We start from the raw sequence: 23,811 nt of genomic DNA on the forward strand, positions 1-23,811 counted from the left end.
AGCCCCCTGTGTGGCCAGGGGAGCAGTGTGGGGCATTCCCTCCTTCGGGCATGGTTATGAGGACCCACCATGGCACCTGGCACAGAGAAGGCACCTTGGGGTGAGTCCCCTGGAAGCAGAGCCTGAGACAGGGATTCAGATGCACATGATGCATTGAGGGAATGCTCTCAGGAGAAACCAGCAATGGAGGGAGGGAAGGATAGGGTCCCAGGAAGGATGGGGTTTGGGATAAAGTCTAGCCTTAACCTGATCCACAGGGGCCTCTGGAGCATAAGTTACACTGCATTGTTGACCTGGTTTGGGGCCAGGGGCTGACATTTTGGAAACCTGGGACCTTTTACAGACAGAAGTTCTCACTAAATAAGCACTCTCTTCTCTTCCTCCCCACCTTCCTGCAACAGGTTCGCCAGCAAATGACGACAGAATGACCTTAGTCATAAAGAGAAGATTTCTCAAATACAGATTTATCTTCACCCATGCATCACTGGTTGCCAGTCCAATGAGAGTTTGAAGAAGGGAGATCAAAGTCTAGGCTTTCGGGAATTCCCTGGTGGCCTAGTGGTTAGGATTCCACGCTTTCACTGCCATGGCCCGGGTTCAATCCCTGTTTGGGGAACTGAGATCCCACAAGACACAGGGCACTGCCAAAAAAAAAAAAAAAGTCTAGGCTTTCACAGGTGGCAACTGGTCTCATCCTACCCTTACCCCAAACCTCATGCCCCCTGTTATAGAGGATCTAGTGAACCATTTCATCAACCTGAGGAAGTGTTGTCAGGTTCCCCAGGAGCTAGAAAAGATGTGTTTTGCAACCAGGGGGGAAAAAAAGGAAAGAAACAAGAAATAGAGATTCTGCCTTGTGCTTGAGAAATATGAGTGTTTATGTGCATCCTAACTGAAATTGGCTCAGTTGCCATATGCACACAGTTAAAGAGGCTGTTCTAGACAACAAGACTAAACTAAAACCTCTTTCAAAACACTATGCATTATGCAGGCTCCTGACACAATCATTTAAATACAATTATTAAATAGTCATTTCTGGTGGTTGATATTCCAATCAATTCAGTGGTTAAGAATCCGCCTGCCAATGCAGGGGACACAGGTTCGAGCCCTGGTCCGGGAAGATCCCACATGCCGCGGAGCAACTAAGCCCGTGCACCACAACTACTGAGCCTGCTCTCTAGAGCCCACGAGCCACAACTACTGAGCCCACGTGCCACAACTACTGAAGCCCGCACACCCTAGAGCCCATACTCCGCAACAAGAGAAGCCACTGCAATGAGAAGCCCGCACACTGCAACGAAGAGTAGCCCCCACTCACCACAACTAGAGAAAGCCCGTGCGCAGCAACAAAGACCCAATGCAGCCTAAAATAAATAAATAAAATAAATAAATTTATTTTAAAAAATACTCCCCAAGGGAGTAGAATGTAGACCAGAGGTCAGCAAACGTTTTCTGTAAAGGTTCAGATAGTAAATACTTGAGGCTTTGGAGCCATTCTGTCTCTGTTGTACCTACTCAACTCTGTCGCTATAGCACACAAGCAGCCATAACATAATGTAAACGGATGAGCATGACTGTGTTCAAATAAAACTTTATTTACAAAAACCAGCTGTGGGCAGGAAATCACCTGTCAACCTCTGATGTGGATGAAAAAGCCTGAGCTTTGGAGCTGGGCAATCCGAGGTTCAAATCGCAGCTCAGACAATACTAATGCATCCTCAGGCTACCTAAACGTCCTAAGCTGTGCTTAGGACTTTCTAGTCATTAGTCAAAGGGGAATCATAATATTTAGTTTGTAGGGTTTGTCAAAGGCTCAGGGTAAAGCTTTGGTGCTTAAACCCTCCTAGTCATTCCTCTTCCCCTCTGGGTTTCTGCTGAGGAACCAGTCACTTGAGGATCTGTGGACAGATAAGAAACAGAGTCTCAGCTTTATTAATGGCCAGGCACATGCACAGTGAACAAAAGCAAGGGTCTCTAGGAGAGCACAGACAAGTCCCGAGGTCTGAGTGAGACCTCCTATTTCTCGACCCCAAATCTAAATCTTGGGATAGGCATGCTCACCTATGGGAAGAAAGCCATGTGGCAAGGTCATCAGAGCAGACCTGGAGCCCATGGACCCCACCAGCCATGTGGACCTAGATGGCCAGTCCCTACTTCCCAGTGGCAGGAGGAGCAGAGATCTGGCTCATGGAAACGCAGTGACCTCACTCACTGGCAAGATGTGAGCCAATGCCCATTAAGCCCTGGACAATTGGGTTGCCAACCATACAGGGGGTACAGAGGGGTCTGGAAGCCCCCTGTGTGGCCAGGGGAGCAGTGTGGGGCATTCCCTCCTTCGGGCATGGTTATGAGGACCCACCATGGCACCTGGCACAGAGAAGGCACCTTGGGGTGAGTCCCCTGGAAGCAGAGCCTGAGACAGGGATTCAGATGCACATGATGCATTGAGGGAATGCTCTCAGGAGAAACCAGCAATGGAGGGAGGGAAGGATAGGGTCCCAGGAAGGATGGGGTTTGGGATAAAGTCTAGCCTTAACCTGATCCACAGGGGCCTCTGGAGCATAAGTTACACTGCATTGTTGACCTGGTTTGGGGCCAGGGGCTGACATTTTGGAAACCTGGGACCTTTTACAGACAGAAGTTCTCACTAAATAAGCACTCTCTTCTCTTCCTCCCCACCTTCCTGCAACAGGTTCGCCAGCAAATGACGACAGAATGACCTTAGTCATAAAGAGAAGATTTCTCAAATACAGATTTATCTTCACCCATGCATCACTGGTTGCCAGTCCAATGAGAGTTTGAAGAAGGGAGATCAAAGTCTAGGCTTTCGGGAATTCCCTGGTGGCCTAGTGGTTAGGATTCCACGCTTTCACTGCCATGGCCCGGGTTCAATCCCTGTTTGGGGAACTGAGATCCCACAAGACACAGGGCACTGCCAAAAAAAAAAAAAAAGTCTAGGCTTTCACAGGTGGCAACTGGTCTCATCCTACCCTTACCCCAAACCTCATGCCCCCTGTTATAGAGGATCTAGTGAACCATTTCATCAACCTGAGGAAGTGTTGTCAGGTTCCCCAGGAGCTAGAAAAGATGTGTTTTGCAACCAGGGGGGAAAAAAAGGAAAGAAACAAGAAATAGAGATTCTGCCTTGTGCTTGAGAAATATGAGTGTTTATGTGCATCCTAACTGAAATTGGCTCAGTTGCCATATGCACACAGTTAAAGAGGCTGTTCTAGACAACAAGACTAAACTAAAACCTCTTTCAAAACACTATGCATTATGCAGGCTCCTGACACAATCATTTAAATACAATTATTAAATAGTCATTTCTGGTGGTTGATATTCCAATCAATTCCACAAATATTCATCAAGCACCTGCTGTGTGCCCAGCACTGTGCAATAGTCTAGAATTCAAAGATGAATGAGTAAGAGGTCAGAGGCTGCTGGGGGAAATTGATGCATAAAAAAGCACATAGAATACAACACAACTGGCTGTCACAGAGACAGGCACATGGGGAGAGGGGAGCTGTTGTTTCTGCCCAAGGAGTTCATCTCCGTGGGGGCTGCTGATGGGGGGCTGGGTCTACAAGGAAAAGCAGGTCACAGGAAGAGAAAGGTGCTCTAATAGCACAGAGGCAAGAAAGGGCATGGTCTAGAAGGGTGAGTAATTTGACATGGCTGAAGTATCACCAATGTGGGAAGAGGGGAAGGAGATGATTATTATCACCAGCCAGGCCCCAGCATGAATGTCACCTCCTCAAAGAGGCCTTTCCTGACCAGTCTACTAAAATATTGTTATTTCCTATGGCCTCTCCCCGTTTTGCTTTCTTTGTAGCACTTAACACTCTCTAAAGTTACCTTAATTACTGGTTTATTTGTTTGCATTCTCCCCAACCAGAATATAAGTCGCTTCTAAGAGCAGGGCCTCTGTTTGTCTTATTCATTGTTGTGTCTCCAGCTCTTAGAACAGGGCCTAGTGGTACTCAAGACATAATGTTTTTAAATGAACATTGATTTAAATCAACTGAGATGAATAAATCAATGAATGGGGGATTTGCAACCTGAGTTTGTGGAACACTTCAATCCAGTAGATCCACTTTATACATGTTAGCTAGAATAACATGAGCTGCAATAACAAATAAACTCGACATTTTTAGTATCTTCACCCAATAGAAAGTGTTCTTGGTTGTAGGTGGTCTTTCTCTACCTACTGATCAAGGACCCAAGCACCTTCCATTTTGTGGCCCCACCATGTCCCAGGGCCTCGATGTCCTTTGTTTCCAGCCAGTGGAAACAGAAAGAGAGCCTTGGCTCAGAAGTGAAACACATCACTACCAGTTACATCCCTTTGGGAAGAACTAGTCCTATGGCCCCATTTGGAAGCAAGTGAAGCTGAGCTAAGGAATCTCTGGCTGGACAGGCACCTCTCAGTGACAACACCACACTGTGGGAAGGGGAGAATGAGTTGATGCTGGACAAACAGCGGTGTTGGCCTCAACAGCCCTGGGCTCAGAAAGGCGAAGCTATTTATCCTAGAGCGTGCCACTCACAAATGGTGTGACTGTCCCTTCAGTTTAAGAAGTGGCCAAGTCCCTCCCGTCCCTTAGCTCTCACTTATGCTAATTTTCCAAGCACTGGGGTCAGAAGGTGACATTTCTTGACCTTGCCCTAAGATGCTAAAGAAATTTCTTATCAGAATCCTGTAGCCCCTACAAGCAGAGGTTCATTTGTCCTGTTCCAGGGGCAAATACAGATCAAGTTTTTGAGCTAAAGGGTCAAGAAAGGAATGTGCTAGGATTTTGCCATGAGTGGAGAGAAGAAGCCAACAGGTGCAGAGGACAGGATGCTAAAGCAGAAGAAGGAGTTTGCTTCCATCCACAGCAACCCGCTAATAATAATAACAACAACAACTGGCAATGATTTAGCATTTTCTGTAGGCCGGGCACTGAGCCAAGTGCGTTATAATCATTCTTTCATTTAATCTTCAGAAAACCTAATATGATAGCTACTGTTATTCTCATTTTTGCAGATAAAGAAACTGAGGCCCAGGGACTTCCATGGCGGTCCAGTGGTTAGGACTCCAAGCTTACGCTGCAGGGGGCACAGGTTCGATCCCTGGTTGGGGAACTAGAATCCCACATGCCACATGGTGTGGCCAAAAAAAAAAAAAAAAAAAAAAAGAAACTGAGGCTCAGAGAGGCTAAGCAACTAGCCAAAGGAGACCCAGCCAGTCAATACAAGAGGTGGGATTTGAGGAGTTTGGTGCCAGAGCCTAAACTTTTCAGCATCTCATTCAGTGGTCTCTGCAGTTAGTGGGGCTGGTGGCCAAGGCTAAAACATAGACCACAGAAGAGGTGTGGTCCAGCAAAGGTCGTCAACTTCGGTGATGGCCTACCATCTTTTCTCCGGAAGGCACCTGGGGGAGGTGGAACTCTGTTGGCTCCGAGGAGTCAGAGTGGCCTCTTTGCTCTACCAGGCGAATGAGGCATCTTTAAGCCTTGGGGTACCTCCTGGATCACAGTAGGGCTTGTTCCACCTGCCCTAACATCCCTGCTTTGCCTCTGATACATGAACATTTTTTCTTTGCCCTCCGTGCAACAAACTGCGCTGCACTTCTAAGCCAAACAGTGCGACGTACGTTCAAATTACAGTCCTCACTTATGATTATTCGGGCCTCTTAAGTAACCAGTCATCGTGACTTTGAATGAGTTTAATTATCAGGGTACTTCAGTGCATAAATAACTATGCACACCCTGTTAGCCAGGCTGACAGCTCTAATTAACTCCAGCAGTCTGGTCTCATCTGGTAGAAACCATTGGAATTTGGTCCTCACACTTTACACTGCATTGTCAGGACGATTGTAAGGGTTCACCCAGTGGAACTGCAAATCCCCAAGCCTGGACCTTTTCTGGAAAGACTCAAGTCACTTCTCTTCAAAGGTCAACTTGATTAAAAGCAAAAAGAGATGATAATTAAAAAAAAAAAAAAAAACTTCAAAGAGAGCATCCATTTTCGGAGTGCTTTCAGACACAGCATCTCACTTAATCCACTCAGTGACTGTAGAGGCATCATCCTCCTACTCAGTGCTAGAAGGATAATCAATATTACTGAATAAATGGAGATTCATAGATGAGGAAACTGAGGCTCAGAAGCCAGTCCAAGCTGACGCTGTTAGTCTGGGGCAAAGCCTGGCTCTTGATTTCAGATCTGCCAACTCAATTATCAGATGGAGAATCTGGGACCAGTGAGGCAGCCTGCATCCTCACCCTAGCTCATTCTCCCAGACCTACGTCCACCAACCTTGAACAACAGCTCCTGGCACCCAGGTCCTTCCAGATCCATCTTCTGCCCTGGGGTCTGAAGCAAACCTGAGGACCACCCAGCCACAGACTGCAGCAGCAGTGGGTGGTCAAAAGTACAGACACAGGTCCTAGCACATCCCAGAGCATCTTCTCACTCTTCTCTTTGACCGAAACCTCGTCCCCCTAGGCTCAGAGGGTAAGAGTCTCTCCAGCTATCTGCCTCCTTCCATGCCACGTTACCAAGAGTTGCTTGACTTTTTTTAATCCAAGGACTACTTTGGCAATCTGTTGAAATCTATGAATTGCTTCTCAGAATATTTTTAAGTGTGTAAAATAAAACACAATGGATTACAAAGGAAATGAAAGATAGTAAAATACAGTTATCATTGTGTTTTTAAAACGTGATATGGAGACTTCCCTGGTGGCACAGTGGTTAAGAATCCGCCTGCCAGTGCAGGGGACACAGGTTTGATCCCTGGACCAGGAAGATCCCACATGCCACGGAGCAACTAAGCCCGTGCGCCACGGCTACTGAGCCCGCATGCCACAACTACTGAAGCCCGTGCATCCTAGAGCCCGTGCTCCGCAACAAGAGAAGCCACTGCAATGAGAAGCCTGCGCACCACATCGAAGAGTAGCCCCTGCTCGCTGCAGCTAGAGAAAGCCCGCGTACAGCAATGATGACCCAACGCAGCCAAAAATAAAAAATTAATTAATTAATTAATTTTTTAAAATGTGATATGGGAATACATTCATGAATTAAACAGAGGATCTATCTGAGGATCTAAGAACTTTCATAACTTCTAAGTAGTGATGAACATGAATGATGTTTGAGATCTCTGCAATAACTACAAGGTGAAATAAAATAAAAATATCGGTGATTTTCATTGGTAACAAAGTCACAGATACTGCTAATACTAATATAGTTTATCTATGTTTAATAATTGAAGAAAATGGCAAATTTCAATTAGTTGTTAGTCAAAATAAAAATATATTTTCCTAAGTTCACAGACTCCCAGAATTCTATCTAAGACCCTTCAGTGGACCCCACGCTAAGAATTCCTGCTCTAATACCAGACTGAATCACCCTCTTGTAAAAGGAAGGAGAGAAGAGCTTTCTAAGTCAGCATCCTTGACCTAGGCTGCCCCGAACCTGCATCCATCCTCACAGGCTCCTTAAGCCTCATCATCCCAGTACCCTGCCCCCACTTGTCCATTTAGGCTATTTCCTAGAACCATGATTTCATACTTGCCATTAGTTTTATTCCTTCTTTTATCACATCCCTTCTTACTAACTTTTCTATTTATTTGTACAAAACCACACCCCACAGTTCTTTCCAGCCTCCAGCTCACATCACCCCTTTTTATAGCATCTTCACTTGTGAAAAGTGCATATCACACTTTACACAGTCACAACACACATTGGCAAGAGGACACCAGCCCCCACTCATTTACAACAGCCACCTCAAGTCCCAAGCTGGGGCAGCCTCTACCGCATGACACCCATCACTGCCCCAACTGGGGGAGAACCAGCTACTGCCTTGGAGGTACCCTGTAACATACTACGAAGACCAGCCCTTTCTCCCTGAGCTAACCTTACACTGTGGTAAGACGCATGGACTCTGTGTGAACATCAATGTGATGCTCACGTAGGATAGTGACAAATTCGCTTCAGTTAAGTAAGAGTACGTGTTCATACACTGACCTAGGAACACTTCAAAATGAAAGGAAGCCAACAGGAAGTGCGTTGGAGAATTAAACAATCAATAGGCCAAGTGTGTGCAAAAGAGGAAACAGAGATGCCTCTAATCCCTGAAGACACACCTTCCCTAACCCAACCCTGGCCTCCAACCCGCCCTGTAGGAAGGGACTTGCTCTCTTGCCAAAGCTCTGTCCTCTCAAGTGTAGACTGAAAACTTTGGAAATTATCTGAGCATATGCTTGAGGGTTTTCCAACTCAGTTCCTTTTGCCATTTGCATTTGGGATTGAGCAAGGAGTGGCATTTATTGGATCCACTCATGAGTTCTCTTGGCTTTTTGCAATTTGGTATCAAAGAAATGGTTAAGATCCACATCTCTTGCTCCCAATATTTCCAGATGGGCATGCAAAATAGGCAGTGCCTCTCATTGTTGCTGTTGCTGTTTGTTTTGAGGACGTTCAAAGTTGTACAAACAATGGTTGATTTTTAATTAGGGAACTCTTCAAACCATCAAAACTTTATAACAATGGGCAGGAGGAAGATAAGATCTCACACTGCTGTGTGCATTGTATCCAGAACCACCAAAAAAAAAAAAAAAAAAACCAGCTAACCTCTAGTGTTTTAAGTGTCTGACATGTAGTTTCTCCTATAATCCTCACAACAAAACTATGAGATAAATGGTATTTTATCCTCATTTGACAGTTAAGGAAATGAACTCAGGGAAGGGAAGTAAAAACTTAATCTCACACAGCTAATAAGGAGCAGAGCTGGGATATGAACTCAGGCACTCTTGTTCTAGCCTGTGTACTCACAACCACATAGATGTATAACATGAGAGAAGAAACCCTTCATTTAGGAGTCAAAGCACCCAAGCTTTAGCTGTAGCTCTACCAGGAGTTAAAGCATCTAAGCTGTATCACTGGTTCTGCCACACACTTGCTGTGTGACCATGGGTAGGTCACTCCCCCTCTCTGAGTCCCATCCTGCCTTATTGTATCAAAGAGTATAACACTCATCCTATATTGTGAGGCAGGGAGTAGGTGTTAGCAGGCAATGAGAGCCTTGCTGAAGGTCAGGAAGGATATGGAGGAAACGAGGGGATGCTGAGATCTTTGGCATCGTGGAAGGCAGAGAAAAATGCTAATACGAAAAGAGATTTTTTTTAAAAGCAGGGTGCTGACAAACCTCTCTGAAATGTACCCCACGAAATACAGGTGCACCTTAGCCTCACCTATCTTCATGGAAGTAGAGAGGAAGTGGGGTGCTGATAGCCCTACTGCCACTTGCCCACTTAGACCCAAGTACCCTAGAGAATTCACCAAACCTTAGTGCACCCTCCTTGAAAAATGATGCTGGTTACCCATTCAGACAGCTGGGGTGGTGTGGACTTCTATTGCACACCAATTTGCATCTGGGGTGGGTCTTCAGGTTCCAGGATGCAAGAAGGAGCACCCAGAAATGAGCCGAAGCTGCTACTATCAGAGGACCAAGATGCAGGAAAAAGATGAAGGAAAACAGCCTTGCTAGATCTCTCCCAACTGACTAGTCCTTTAGGGGAAAAATTAAGCTGGATGCCTATCTCACTCTTTACACCAAAATAGAATCCAGACGAATCAAAGATGTAAACATAAAAAGGATATGCAGAAGAATACCATAAGGACATTTAGGCAAATAGTTTTATAGTTCCAGAATGGTGAGGACAATTTTTTAAACATCAAGTCAAGAATAGAAACCAAACAGGAAAGACTGACAGATTGTACTACATAAAAATATAAACCTTCTGTTTGACCAATAAATAAACTTGGAAAAATATTTTCAACATATGTTACAGACAAAAGGTTACCATTACTCATAGAGACAGAGAACTTTACCAAAAAGTAAGGGAAAAAATGAACATCACCAAAAGAAAAATGAGTTAGCATATGACCTAGAAATTCCATTCCTAGGTATATATCCAAGAGAAATGAAAACATATGTCCACACTAAAACTTGTACATGAATGCTCATAGCAGGATTATTTATAACAGCCAAAAAGTAGAAACAACCCAAATATCTACATATAAAATGTGATATATGCATGCAATGGAATATTGTTCAACAACAAAATGAAATGAAGTACTGTTTCTTCATGAATACAACATGGATGAACCTTGCAAACATCCTAGGTAAAAAAAAAAAAAAAGCCAATCACAGAAGACCATATCTTGTATCATTCCATTTATATGAAATATCCAGAATAGGCAAATCAATAGAGACAGAAAGTAGATTAGTGATTACATGAGGTTCAGAGGATTGGGGAAAATGGAGAGTGACTGCTAACTGGGGTGTAGAATTTCTTTTTGGGATCAGGAAAGTATTCTAAAATTGATTGTGGTGATGGTTACACAATTCTCTGAATACACTAAGACCCATCAAGTTGTAGTCTTTAAATGGGTGGATTATATAGTATGTGAATTACATCTCAATAAAGCTGTTATATTTTTATAATTTTTAAAAATATTTATTTATTTATTTATTTATTTATTTTGCCTGTGCTGGGTCTTAGTTGAGGCATGCAGGATCTTTGTTGCAGCATGCAGGATCTTTAGTTGCGACATGTGGACTTCTTAGTTGCAGCATGCATGTGGGATCTAGTTCCCTGACCAGGGATTGAACTTGGGCCCCTTGCATTGGGAGCGTGGAGTCTTACCCACCAGGCCACCAGGGAAGTCCCAATAAAGCTGTTATATTTTTAAAAAATCAATGTTCTTGATAATAGGATCAAATTTTGATTCAAAGTAAAAAAGATATTAAACTGGAAGAATGGAGCCAATTATAGTGAAAGTTTAATTCCACAATGAAAATATAGACACCTCGAAACTTTAAGTACCAAATAGCATGTCATCAAAATATATAATACAAAAACTGTTGTAAATACAAGAAGAACCTGAAAAAAAAAGGGACTCAGTTCTTATCCCATGACATATCAAGGATACTAAAGATAAGCAGCTCTACAAAGGACCTAATTAATCAAATTGATGAGAGAACCAATAGATAAATTTCAAACTCTACACCCTCAAAAAAGCATATTCTTTTTAAGTACCTATGGAATACTTACAGAAGTTAACTCTAAAGAAAACCTTAGTAAATTCAACAAAGTAGAAAGAGTACATAGCATATTTTTCAAATACAAGACATAAAATCTAATAACAAAAACCTAGCACAAAAGTTGACACAAACAAAAAAAGAAAGAAAAGCATATCGCTAAGAAATAAATTACCTCTTGAAATACTTTTTTTTCAAACAGAAATCAAAACTGAAATTGCACTAGACTGTATGCTCTACAAATTCTAAGACTTGGTTACTCCTTTCAAGTGTTTTGCAAACCAGACTTTTCCAAAGAAGCATAACTAGATGGATTCTAGGTTTCCATCCCACTATATGTCATTGGCTCCAGCTGGTGTTAAAACTAACCTATGCCCTTTGACCTGTCCTTGTACACCTAACTGTGCTTTTTTATTACTTTTTTACATATGTCCATTTATTTCTAAACCATCATGAAACCTACTTTTATAATTTGTTTATTTTCATTCTTTCTGTTCAGTAATTCTAGTATTAAAGGCAATTAATTTTCCACTGATGGTAGCTTTGGTTGCTTCCCAGAAGACAAACATTTAAAACATTTTTCCTGATTATGAAAGTAATATTTTTTGTAAATAAAAAAGTAAACATTCAATAATGTATGACTTAGATGAAAAAGTACTCTGTTTTCTATAATTTTGCCCCCTACCACAACACCCACTCCTTTAACTAATGTTACAATTTGACTATTCCTTCAAATTTGTTCTAGAATATACATGTATATAATAATAATCTCTCTTTAACTGAAATGGAATCATACTTTCACACCTGACATAAAATTATTTTCACTTAACCATATAAATGGCAACTTTCCATATTAGTACATACAAGCTTCTCTCAATGGTAACATGTGAATACAATCATTAACAGGCCTGCTGTTGATTGATGTTTTGGTTGTTTCTAATTTTTGGATATTACAAATACTGCTGCAATGAACTTTCTTACACATCTTTGCACACTTGTACAAGTATTGATATTATAAGATTTGTAGTTTTCTCATTATTATTTCACGGGTACCAAACAAGATTGCCTAAGACCACAAACAACGTTGTCTAGGACCACAAACCCCATTTTAAAATAGCATGATAGGAAATTTCCTGGTGGTCCAGTGGTTAGGACTCCATGCTTTCACTGCAGAGGGCCCGGGTTCAATCCCTGATTGGGGAACTAATATCCCACAAGCCATACAGAAAAAAAAAAAAAAAAAAAAAAAGAAAAGAAATAAAAAAGCATGATAAAAGAAACCACAATTGCATGCCTAAAATGGTTTCAGGATAGGTGGCAAAGAAAGACTGCCCCCCCAAGACAGCTACAAATAGAGACCTAAATGAAGAAAAAAGTAGGAGGATTTCAGTTTTCTAAATGTGTGAAACCAAAGTTGTAGGCTTCAAAACTTTGGGGGCACCACAGACTGCCTTCTCCCTACTGACTCTCAGCAGTCAATGTAGGTAAAAATTCACAAGCATGCTGCTTTGACCATTCTACCAGTCCATGTGACTGCACAGAAGTAACCATGCACTGGAGAGGCAAATTCCAAGATCGAAGCAAGCAAGGAAGACTTCTGCTGGGATGCTGTTCCCACTCTTACTGTTGCCAAGGGAGACTAAGCCCACCTGGAGTGGGAAGCAGAATAGGGAGCCCACACAACGAAAAAATCCTATCTAGAGGGGACAACAGGAATAACTCAAGATAACAGGAAGGAACTCACTTGAAAACAGAAAAAAGACTGAGCTATTTGTTTTTAAAAACTCCAAGAGCTCAAATTTCAAAAATTGTTAATAATAAAATAGATGAGCAAAGTCTACGCTGGCATAGAAGAAGGAATACCAGTGGGGTGCAAGGCAAGGTGTGATGAGAGATAATACGGGAAAGGGAGGCAGGCGCTAGATCATGGAGAGTCTTGGGCATCACAGTAAAGAATGTGGACTCTCTCCAGGGGGCTTTTGGGACTAATTGCGCCTTTCTAAACAGAGGAGTAAATTTAATGAAACTTAAAAGCTTTTGCACAGCAAAGGAAACCAGAAGCAAGATGAAAAGACAACCCGCAGAATGGGAGAAAATATTTGCAAATGAAGCAACTGACAAAGCAACTGACAAATCTCCAAAATTTACAAGCAGCTCATGCAGCTCAATATCAAAAAAACAAACAACATCATCTCACATCAGTCAGAATGGCCATCACCGAAAAATCTACAAACAATAAATGCTGGAGAGGGTGTGGAGAAAAGGGAACCCTCTTGCACTCTTGGTGGGAATGTAAATTGATACAGCCATTATGGAGAAGAGTATGGAGGTTCCTTAAAAAACTAAAAATAGAACTACCATACAACACAGCAATCCCACTTCTGGGCATATACCCTGAGAAAACCATAATTCAAAAAAAGTCATGTACGAAAATGTCCATTGCAGCTCTATTTACAATAGCCAGGACATGGACACAACCTAAGTGTCCACCAACAGATGAATGGATAAAGAAGATGTGGCACATATATACAATGGAATATTACTCAACCATAAAAAGAAATGAAATTGAGTTATTTGTAGTGAGGCGGATGGACACAGAGTCTGTCATACAGAGTGAAGTAAGTCAGAGAAAAACAAATACCGTATGCTAACACATATATATGGAATCTTAAAAAAAAAAAAGGTTCTGTAGAACCTAGGGGCAGGACAGGAATAAAGACACAGACGTTGAGAATGGACTTGAGGACACAGGGAGGGGGAAGGGTAAGCTGGGACAAAGTGAGAGAGTGGCATGGACATATATACACTACCAAATGTAAAATAGCTAGCTAGTGGGAAGCAGCTGCATAGCACAGGGAGATCAGCTCGGTGCTTTGTGACAACCTAGAGGGTTCGGATAGGGAGGGTGGGAGGGAGATGCAAGAGGGAGGAGATATGGGGATATATGTATATGCACAGCTGATTCAATTTGTTATAATGCAGAAATTAACACACCATTGTAAAGCAATTATACTCCAATAAAGATGTTAAAAAAGAAAAAGATTATATAGATTGGGGTTTGCTTTAAAGTTAACCTACACCCCACTTTGTTCCAGAGAAGATTTAATGCCACTTATATCAAGGTAGCAGATGTGGAAACCTGTAAAAGCCCCCCACAAATGTGAAATCTGACCGTTGATGACTAGCGTTGACACCTTCTTGAATACCTGGGTGTTTAGTGATGGTTTGCAGTGCTGTGCAGGGCAGGCAGAGGGGTTGACGTTACCCAGCAGGTGATTACAAGTGTGACCTTGGGGCCCAGAAGAAAGGCCAAGGTTTAAGAAACAAGTCTGGGAGTGGTGAGCTCAGTGGGTCTGGAATCAGGGCACACACTATGAGCTAGACACTATGCCAGACCTATTGTACCTGTTTATCTCATTTAATCCTGGAAGCAAACTTGCAAGGAAACTTATTTTTTTTTTAAAAAAGACATTAAAGATGAGAAAATGTGAGGCTTTCAGAGGTTAATTAGCCTCATCGGTGGGAATCCGAGGGACTCACGCTGACTTCTCCGTCCTTTTCCAATGATGCATAACATTCTGGGTCTGAAAGGGCAGAGCTGTGGTTCTACAGAAATCTGACCCCAGCACCTCTGCCCAGCTGCAGCCCACACAGGGGTCGAGGGCTGCCTGGTGGGGGAAGGCCACACTAGCAGGCGGTGCTTCTGGGGGAAGAGCAAGCCTTGTCTCCTCTCTTTGTGGTTACTCTTTCTCTTTCCTCTACCAGCAAGCAGCCCCTGGATTCCTCCCTTCCCTGGCGGAGGAGAGCATAAGACCCTGCTGGTGGCTCTCATGCTCCCCTCTGTGGTCACCCCTGGCCTCATCTCTCAGTGATGCTGACCCCACTGCCCCTCCCAGGGGCCTCGCTCAGCCGCAGGTCATAGCTCAGTCTTGTGGCTGCAGCGGGACCCCTCTCCACTGAGGCTACGACTCTCCCACTAGGCTTGCACAACAAGGGCATTTCATTGTTAATTCCTTGCAGGTGGGTTAGGTAGGACTTTGGCGTTGGCGGGATTCTTTGCCCCTCCAACATCTCCAAGGGAAACAGATGCTATGTTGAACCAACAAAAGGTTTGACAAAATTCCCCAGTGTCAATTTTAACTAGTCACCTACTCTCACCTTTGACAGCCAGCCACCTCTCTGGTTCCCAATTCCACTTAATCCTAAACTTGGCGTTTCCAGCTGACCCCAGGAGTGGGGAAATCCTGCTAGGACCCATCCACCCCCGCTCACCCCTGAGATGACTCTCAGAGGTCGGGCATGGCTTGGCTCTATGCCAGGACCCCTCACACTAACCTGGCCCAGCCTTCATTCCGTTTCTACTGAGTCCTGTGGTGCCTACCCAAATTCCCCACCCCCCATATATGCACACACTTCCCATGAGACTGGCTGTCCTGGGTGACCACCAGCCACCAGGAGTCGGGATCTTTAGGGGTGGATCTTGGGCAGCCAGTTTTACCCAGGACAGCAGGAGGAATAAAAGAAGTCAGAATCTGTGGGTTCAAACGCTGGGGGCAGCAAGTATAAATCCCTGGTCTGCACTAAAATCAGAGTCACGGAAAGAAAAAGGAGGGGGAGGGAAAGAGCCAGGTCAGAGCAGGGAAGGAGGTAGGGCAGGCAGAGCAGAGGCCCGAGTCTCACCAATGCTTTGTGGGCAGCAGGTGCAGGATGCTTGAGAGAATCCTGCCAGCAGAAAGGGCAAAGCTAGGTTTGGGGCCAACAATCAGGGTGTGCCAGGGACAGGGTACAGCCCCTTATGTCATGGTGTCTCAGTGGACCCATGTCCCTCCCCAAAGCTGGGGTTGCCACCTCAGTCCAGAAGCAAGTCCTGGAGCACAGATCAGCATCCAGAAGCTGGAAGAGCAGGACTCAGAAGCAAAGAAGGCTCTAGAGTCTCGGGAGCAATGCTCAATGAGGCATGCTCGGAGCTCACCTAAGGTAGAGACACTGCAGTTCAGGGAGGCAGCAGGGCCTGCCCACAGTCTGGGTCGCTCGCTCAGCCTCCACTGGTGCTCCACAGGGAGGCATGGTCTGATCTTCGGGCACCCTGGGAGACCCCCGGGACCAGCGCTCAGCCAGGGTCTTAGAGACTCGCCTTGGGTTGGCTCTACGGGGAGGTGAGGGTCCTGGGCAACCTGGCCCCCCTGCCAGGGGTTTCCAGCCCCCAGTCCTAAATGAGTACATGCTCATAAATATTTGCTTAATAAATAAATGAGGTGAAGGGACAGGAGAGACTATAAGGGGAAAAAGAGGCAACAATCATAAGGAAAATGGGAATAGTTTTGAGTAGCTACTGTGTCATCGGCATTATACCCACACCAGCAGCCAGGGCTGAGTGAAAGGGGGAGTGACTTTCCAAAAATGCAAATCAGGTCGGGACATCCCCCTGCTTAAAAAGCCTTTAATGACTCCCTACTGTAATCAGAGCAAAATCTAAATGCCTTAAGGATGCTTACAGGGTCTCCTGTGAACTGGCCCCTAGCTGCTTTTCCAGGCTCACCTCTGGCTAAACCCAGCCACACAGCCCACCAGCTGGCCCTGCCTGCCCTGCCCTCTGCATCCCAGTCTACTGAGTATCAGACTTACATTCATACTGTTCTGCCATTGCTTTTTTCATTTAATACATCATCGACTTCTTGCTACACCCACATTTAGGTACATACCTGACACTTTACACACCCAAACCCATTTAATCCTCTCAACAAATCGGTGAGACAGGGATATTTATACCCATTTTACAACCAAAGAAACTGAGGCTGAGAAGTTAAGGGACTAGACCAAAGTGATATCTCATGCTAAGCTGTGCTCTTCCCATGGGGCACCGGCCAGTCAGCTCCAAAGCTGACAGTAAGCACAGGACAGCAGGGGCTATAACAGGCTTCTCACAGTCTAATAGCTGGGACCTCAGAAACACTGGGTGGTGGTCTTCCTTTAGACAGGCCTGTCAGGAATATGACCGGGAAAACTGGCCTGGGGTGAACAACTTGTCACAATTTGCCTAGGACTTTCCAAGTTTTAGCATTGAAAGTACCACATCCCAGATAACCTGTCAGTCCTTGTTTTGAAACTCAAAGTTCTGCATCCAGGGAATACCACCCCCCCCCCCGCCTCAGTCCCAAACAAGTGGGGTCACCTAGTCACCCTCACTCAGGTCACTTCCTTGTCCATCAGATGAGGTGTCCAGGGAGAAGCAGGGCTCCTGGAGATGAGCTCAGAGGCAGTATTAAAGCTACAATTCAGATAATCAAACTGGGTAAGACATCCATTCAGGCACAGCAAGACCCAGCCAGAAACTGAGGCAGAGGGAAAAGGAGCCCCCATGATGGTCAGGGCCTGGCCAGGAAAAGCTGGAGCAGGGCAGGGCAGAGGGGAAACCCCTGTCTGCATCGTTGGCTGTATTATGTGCAGCTGTAACCCCAGTTGCTAGCACAGTGTCTGTCACGTACCAAGAGCTCCATGCATATTGCATGAGTGGATACAGGCATGCCATGCTGGGCCATCACAATTCAACAGCCGACTTCCAACAGATCCTCAGACCACCAACGGGACCCAGCTCAATGGTACAGCTGCTAACACACGAGTTGGATTATGGGAGAAGATGCGAGGGGCCAGGATGGACAAGCTCATTCGAGACAGGTTTGGGAGCCTTTCTGCTAGAGGGCTGACAGCTGCTGATGCTTCAGAGGAGAGAGGCTGCGTTTTCAGGATCTGGCCATGTCTTCTTCTCTTAGGGGAGCCCAGGCAAACATAAAAACAAGACAAGCCTTTCACTGAGGCCTTCTCCAAAAGTCTTCATTGTGAGTAAGCCACCGTCTTTAGGTAAAATTCAAGGCCAGTCAAGCAGGGTTTTCGTTAGGCAATCACTTCTAACTTGTAAAGTGCTTTTAACAGTCATTACTGCAGCCACTACTTGCCTGGTCTCTTCCCGGGTCAGGCCTGGGAAGCAGCAGCAGCGCCATCTGGTGGCTCTTTTGAGAACATCAGAGGGCTGTTTCAGCCCCTTCACCCAACTGGGTACGTACAGCACATGCTGAGAATCCACAACTTTGGATATCTTTTTTTTTTTTTTTTTTTTTTTTTGTGGTATGCGGGCCTCCCTCTGCTGCGGCCTCTCCCGTTGCGGAGCGCAGGCTCCGGAGCGCAGGCCCAGCCGCTCCGCGGCATGTGGGATCCTCCCAGACCGGGGCGCGAACCCGGTTCCCCTGCATCGGCAGGCGGACGCGCAACCACTGCGCCACCAGGGAAGCCCTGGATATCTTAATAAGGACATCTGCCCTACTATTTAACAATCTAATCCACCCTTTGTAAAGATCAAAACCATAAAATCCATCCCCAAATTCCGTGTGAATTCAATGACCTTTGTGTTTTCAGAAAACTCAGAGCTTCCCACAGAAAATCCGCCTTTGCTGAGCTAACTGGGATGCAATACCCAGGTGCCAACTAGAGAAAGACTACACTTCCCAAGTATTCATTCTCTCCCTATGGAGGCACACCTTTTTGCTCCTAAAAGGAATATGGTAGTTGTCTGCCATGCTGCTTATAGTCTAGTTGGGACGTCTGGCATACGTCAAACGATTCCTGAAATAACAGTGCCCCGGAGAAAGTGCTATAAAGGAGGACACAGGTGCCGTGAGCCAATGTGATGGAGCAGGAAGTGTGATGTAGTCCAGGGGATCATATAAGGCTTCCCCTGTGATGCTTAAGCCCAACGTAAAAGTCTGAATTCTCTTCCAGGAAACTCAGACAGGACAAGAGCTTTTGGTGCATTATTCTACAAGCCTGAGGGAGATAATGGCTGAGAACAGTGGGATTTGAAATGGTCCCCAGTTTGGGGGTGTTTTATCTGGTTCCCTTTCACGACCCCACCACCACCATGAGATACACACACATCCACACACGTGCACATGCACAACTGATTTCTCATCTCTTTGTGCTGAAGAAGAATTAAATTACGTGCAGATGAGAACTGCAGTCAGATGGAGTCCTGCTCAGGTGGGGAAGAGCTGAAAGGTTCTTTAAAAGGAAACTTTATCTCCGAGGCTCAGACAAGGTAAGTGTGTAGAACAGAGGCTGAGACAGTCCCAGGTCAGTGAGTCTCCAGCCTGAGTCCCCCGAGGAAGGGGAGATGGGGTTACAGCTCAACACAGTTGGGTACTTCAGAGGTGCAGAAATTCAGGGACCTTCAAACTCAGCTCCTTCTGTTATTTGACGGATAGTGGAATGAATGTGAGCCTTAGAATCAGACAGACGTGGGTTCTAACCCTTTGGCTCCAGCATGATTTGACAAACTAAATTCTCTGAGGCATCGCATCATTTGAAAAATGAAATTAAGAATCTCTATGCTGCAACGGAGACACACTCTCTGTTCTGGTCCCCAAGGCTGGGTTCCTTCCCCTGAAAGTCCCTGCTTTCTCTTGCCCTGCATGATATGGAATTGTTTAACTAAATATTATTGGTTCTTTTTTTTTTTTCTGGAAAAAGAAACCCTCAAAATTCAAGATTTTTAATTTGTATCAATGTTGTAAAGAGTAGATTTTTAGAACATGTTTTCCATACTGATATATATATAAATCATTGAATAAATAAGCTAGTAGAAAGATACAGCTCTCCCTTGAAGAAGAATATCAGTTAATAAATGTAGAAGGAATGATGGAAATAGAAAATCACCAGTAAGCAAACTCCATGGTAATAACTGTCACAAGCAAATACTATGAAAGTACAATGAGAAACGGGATATTTGCATAACTTCAAAGTATCTCCCCTAAGATACTTATTAAATACAAACAGGAAAATAGTAACTTCATAATGAAGAAACCTAGCAGACACAAGTAATAAGACATTTCAACATCTGTGATATGATGTCCTGAGAAGGGCATAACATGACCTCTGTGATATTCTTGCCAAAAATGCATAACCTCAATTGAATCATGAGAAAACACCAGACAAACCCAAATTGAGAGTCATTTACAAAATTGGCCAGTACTCTTCAAAAATAATCAAGGTTATGGAAGACTCCTCCAACCCCCCCCCCAAAAAGAACCCTGAGAAACTCTCAGAGATTAGAGAAATTAAGAAAACACTACAACTAGATGCAATGTGAAGTCCTAGATCGTATCCCACACCCAAAAAAGGACATTAGTGGAAAAACTGGTGAAATTCAAATAAAGTCTGTAGAATAGTTAATAATATTATATTGATTGCTCAACATCACTAATTATTAGAGAAATACAAATCAGAACTACAATGAGGTATCACCTCATGCCGGTCAGAATGGCCATCATCAAAAAGTCTGTAAGTAATAAATGCTGGAGAGGGTGTGGAGAAAAGGAAACCCTCCTACATTGTCGGTGAGAATGTAAATTGGTGCAGCCACTATGGAAAACAGTATGGAGGTTCCTTAAAAAACTAAAAATAGAGTTGCCATATGACCCAGCAATCCCTCTCCCAGGCATAAATCCCAAAAAGATAAAAACTCTAATCTGAAAAGACACATGCACCCCAATGTTCATAGCAGCACTATTTACAATAGTAAAGACATGGAAACAACACAAGTGCCCATCAACAGATGGGTGGATGAAGAAGATGTGCTATATCTATATAATGGAATATTACTCAGACATGAAAAAATGAAATAGTGCCATTTGCAGCAACATGGGCTAGAGATTATCATAGTAAGTGAAGTAAGTCAGACAGAGAAAGACAAATACTGTATAATATCGCTTATATGTGGAATCTTAAAAAAAGGGTACAAATGAATCTATACACAGAACAGACTTACAGGCATAGAAAACAAAGGGGAAAGTGGGGTGGGGGGAGAAATAAATTAGGAGTATGGGATTAACAGATACAAACTAATATATATAAAATAGATAAGCAACAAGGATTTACTGTATAGCACACAGGGAACTATATTCAATATCTTGTAATAACCTATAATGGACAATAATCTGAAAAAAAAAAAAAATATATATATACATATATCCAAATCACTTTGCTGTACACCTAAAACTAACACAACATTGTAAATCAACTCTACTTCAATATAAAATAAAAGTTAAAAAAACAAAGATGATATTAAAAAATAAATAAAACAAATATATATATTTACATGTTTTATGTACATATACTTAAATGGAATTCTAATATATATACATATATATGGTTCTATGACATGCTATATATCTTAGATTATATATCTGTCTTGTTTTCATGACTGTATAATATTCCACTATAATGATAAATATGTATTTAACCAATCTCAGATTTGTCTCTAATTTTTCCCTATTATGAATGATACTGCTATAAAAGCTTGTGTATATGTTGTATGTGTTTCAGTGTGTGTGAATATATATAGAATATAGATAATTATATATAAATATTATATATACTGTATTATATAAGTATACATTTTATATATATATATATATATATAAAAAATAGAGTCAGAATGAGAGAACTTGAGTCAAAATGTAAAAAAAGTTTAAATTTGGAGCATACTTCCACAAACAGTGAATGAAAGTGACCATTTTCCCATACCCTGACAAATAATAATTAACAATATTTTTCCAGTTTTTCAATAGAATGGGCAAAAAATGAATTATTTAGCCTATCTGAATGTCACTCCAAGGCCTCTGCCCATACTGCAAGGGAGATGTGGGTACCTTGAGTGAAGTTCCGTCTCTCTGCTTGATGGCCAAGTTACTAGGCTCTGTGGTAGCCAGTCTCCAGGAAGGCCCCCAGTGATCCCTGTCTTCTGGTATGCATGTGGATTCCCCTCCCTCACTGTATCATGGTGGGTCTGTGTGCCCAATAGCATAAGGCAGAAGTGATGGTATGTCGTTTCTGAGGCCAGTTCATAAAAAGGCATGTGGCTTCCCTTTGCTCTCCCTTGGATCATAGCCCTGGTGGAAACCAACTGCCATGTTAAATTGACCCTCAGGCCCCCTATGGAGGAGGTCTCATCAGTATCGCACAGCGAGAAACCGAGGCCTCCTGCCAACAGCCATGTGAGTGTGCCACCTTGAAAGCAGTTTACCCAGCCCCAGTTACATGTACAGACAGATTGCAGCCCAGGCCAACATCTTGATTGTAACCTCATGAAAAACCCTAAATTAGAACTACCCAGCTAAGCCACTCCCAGATTCCAGTGCTCAGAAACCACGTGAGATAATAAATGTTTGTTATTTTAAGCCTCTAAGTTCTGGAGTAATTTGTTATGCAGCTATGGATAACTAATACACTCTCTGGGCCTCACTTTCCTCATCTGTAAGCTACGAATGATCATAATATAAAGCCCACTTCACAGAGAGAAAGTAGCTGAAAGCAACTGCCACCTTCCTGGCCCACGAGCACTAGTGTCTGTTCAACTCTCTCGTTGGGAGGCCCTTGTCACAGACTGTCAGGCACAACTAAACAGAGAGGAATGTTTTGAGTTGCAATGCCTTTGACCTTGTCATTTAAAATCCGGGTCACATCAGCTTCTAATTCATTTCCAGACACATCATTTTGAGAATGAAGCAGGGAGTGAACTTCGTTGCAATGTGTTCTCTGCACTTTTATGTGATGAAATTACAAAAGCAAACGGTCCAGTTGCTCTGGTCTTCGGAGAGCTGTCAAACTCCTCTCTGAGTGACCAGGGAGTGGCTGCTGGGGACCCTGGCCAGTGATACGCTAGTGTAGTGTGGAGGGCTGAGGAGGGAGAGCCTGGCCTTAGTGTAGAAGTGTAGATGCCAGTACAGGAAACACACCTGAGTTTCCAAACAATGTGGACACACATACAGAAGATAAATTGCTCCTCCTTTCTCATCTGACGGATGTTCCCAGCAAATGGACTGAGCCCAGTGGTAGTGGGGGTGGATAGAGGGAAGCCAGGAACCATGAAAACCCCAAGGATGCTGGTCCGCAAGCATCCAGCCCAGTGGACTGAGCTAGGGACACAGGATCGACTGACTGCTCCTCTCCCCTTGAGCAGCCCACACTCTGTCAAGGCAGGGCAGCTGGGGGCCTCACTGGAGCATCCTTGGAAGCCCAAGCGCCTCCTGCTTCCCTCCCACAGGTCAAGTTCCACCCAGGCTGTTAACTACCAGCGCTGCTCTCCACTCTGCCATCTGGTGGCCAGAGTCGGAAATTGCAGCTTTCCCACAGGACAGCCACCTTCAAAGGCATGGGGATATCTCCCTCCAGCTGTGTTAGCAAATATTTCTCCTCTTCCCAAAGAGTGACCAGGATCTTTCTGCTTAGTCCTTCCATGCCAAAGAACTTAGGTAGATTTCCAAGGAAGGAGTCAGAATGTTTTAGATAGACACCATTCTGAGTCTTACTCAAAATGATTCCTCACCCTAGCTGCCAGCCAGAGCCTAGGTTAGAGCCTTTGTCTTGCCTCCAGCCAAGCTCCCTACTCCCCCCAGGACACTTTTCCTGGGAAGTGGAGTGGCCTCTGTCCCTGTCTTTGTTTCGTTCTTAATAACTATGTCCAGAGCCATTAATCCCATCCATCCATCCCCTGAACGTACTGTGAGCTCTAGACACTGCCTAGTGGATAAATCCACCCACCCCAGATGCCAAAGGCCAGAGGCCACCTCTTTGAGACCATTCAGTTTCTCAAGAAAAGACTACCCCATTTTGTTGCTTGGCCACTCTGCGTTGGGGAAGGGAAGCTGACTTTTCTGTAAACAAAACTCTGTTTAATT

The 23,811-nt window shown here is 44.0% G+C and overlaps 1 long non-coding RNA gene across 1 annotated transcript in view; it reads right to left on the reverse strand.

Annotated features, from left to right (window-relative positions):
• Positions 1–1,623: 1,623 nt before the first annotated feature.
• The window catches only part of LOC114487822 (uncharacterized), a 64,375-nt gene continuing 42,187 nt past the window's right edge, over positions 1,624–23,811 (reverse strand). The window contains exon 3 of the long non-coding RNA XR_003683268.1: positions 1,624–1,898. This is a non-coding gene — a long non-coding RNA (uncharacterized lncRNA). The remainder of the gene's footprint in view (positions 1,899–23,811) is intronic.

Source organism: Physeter macrocephalus, chromosome 14 (genome assembly GCF_002837175.3).
Source record: "Physeter macrocephalus isolate SW-GA chromosome 14, ASM283717v5, whole genome shotgun sequence".
NCBI lineage: Eukaryota > Metazoa > Chordata > Mammalia > Artiodactyla > Physeteridae > Physeter > Physeter macrocephalus.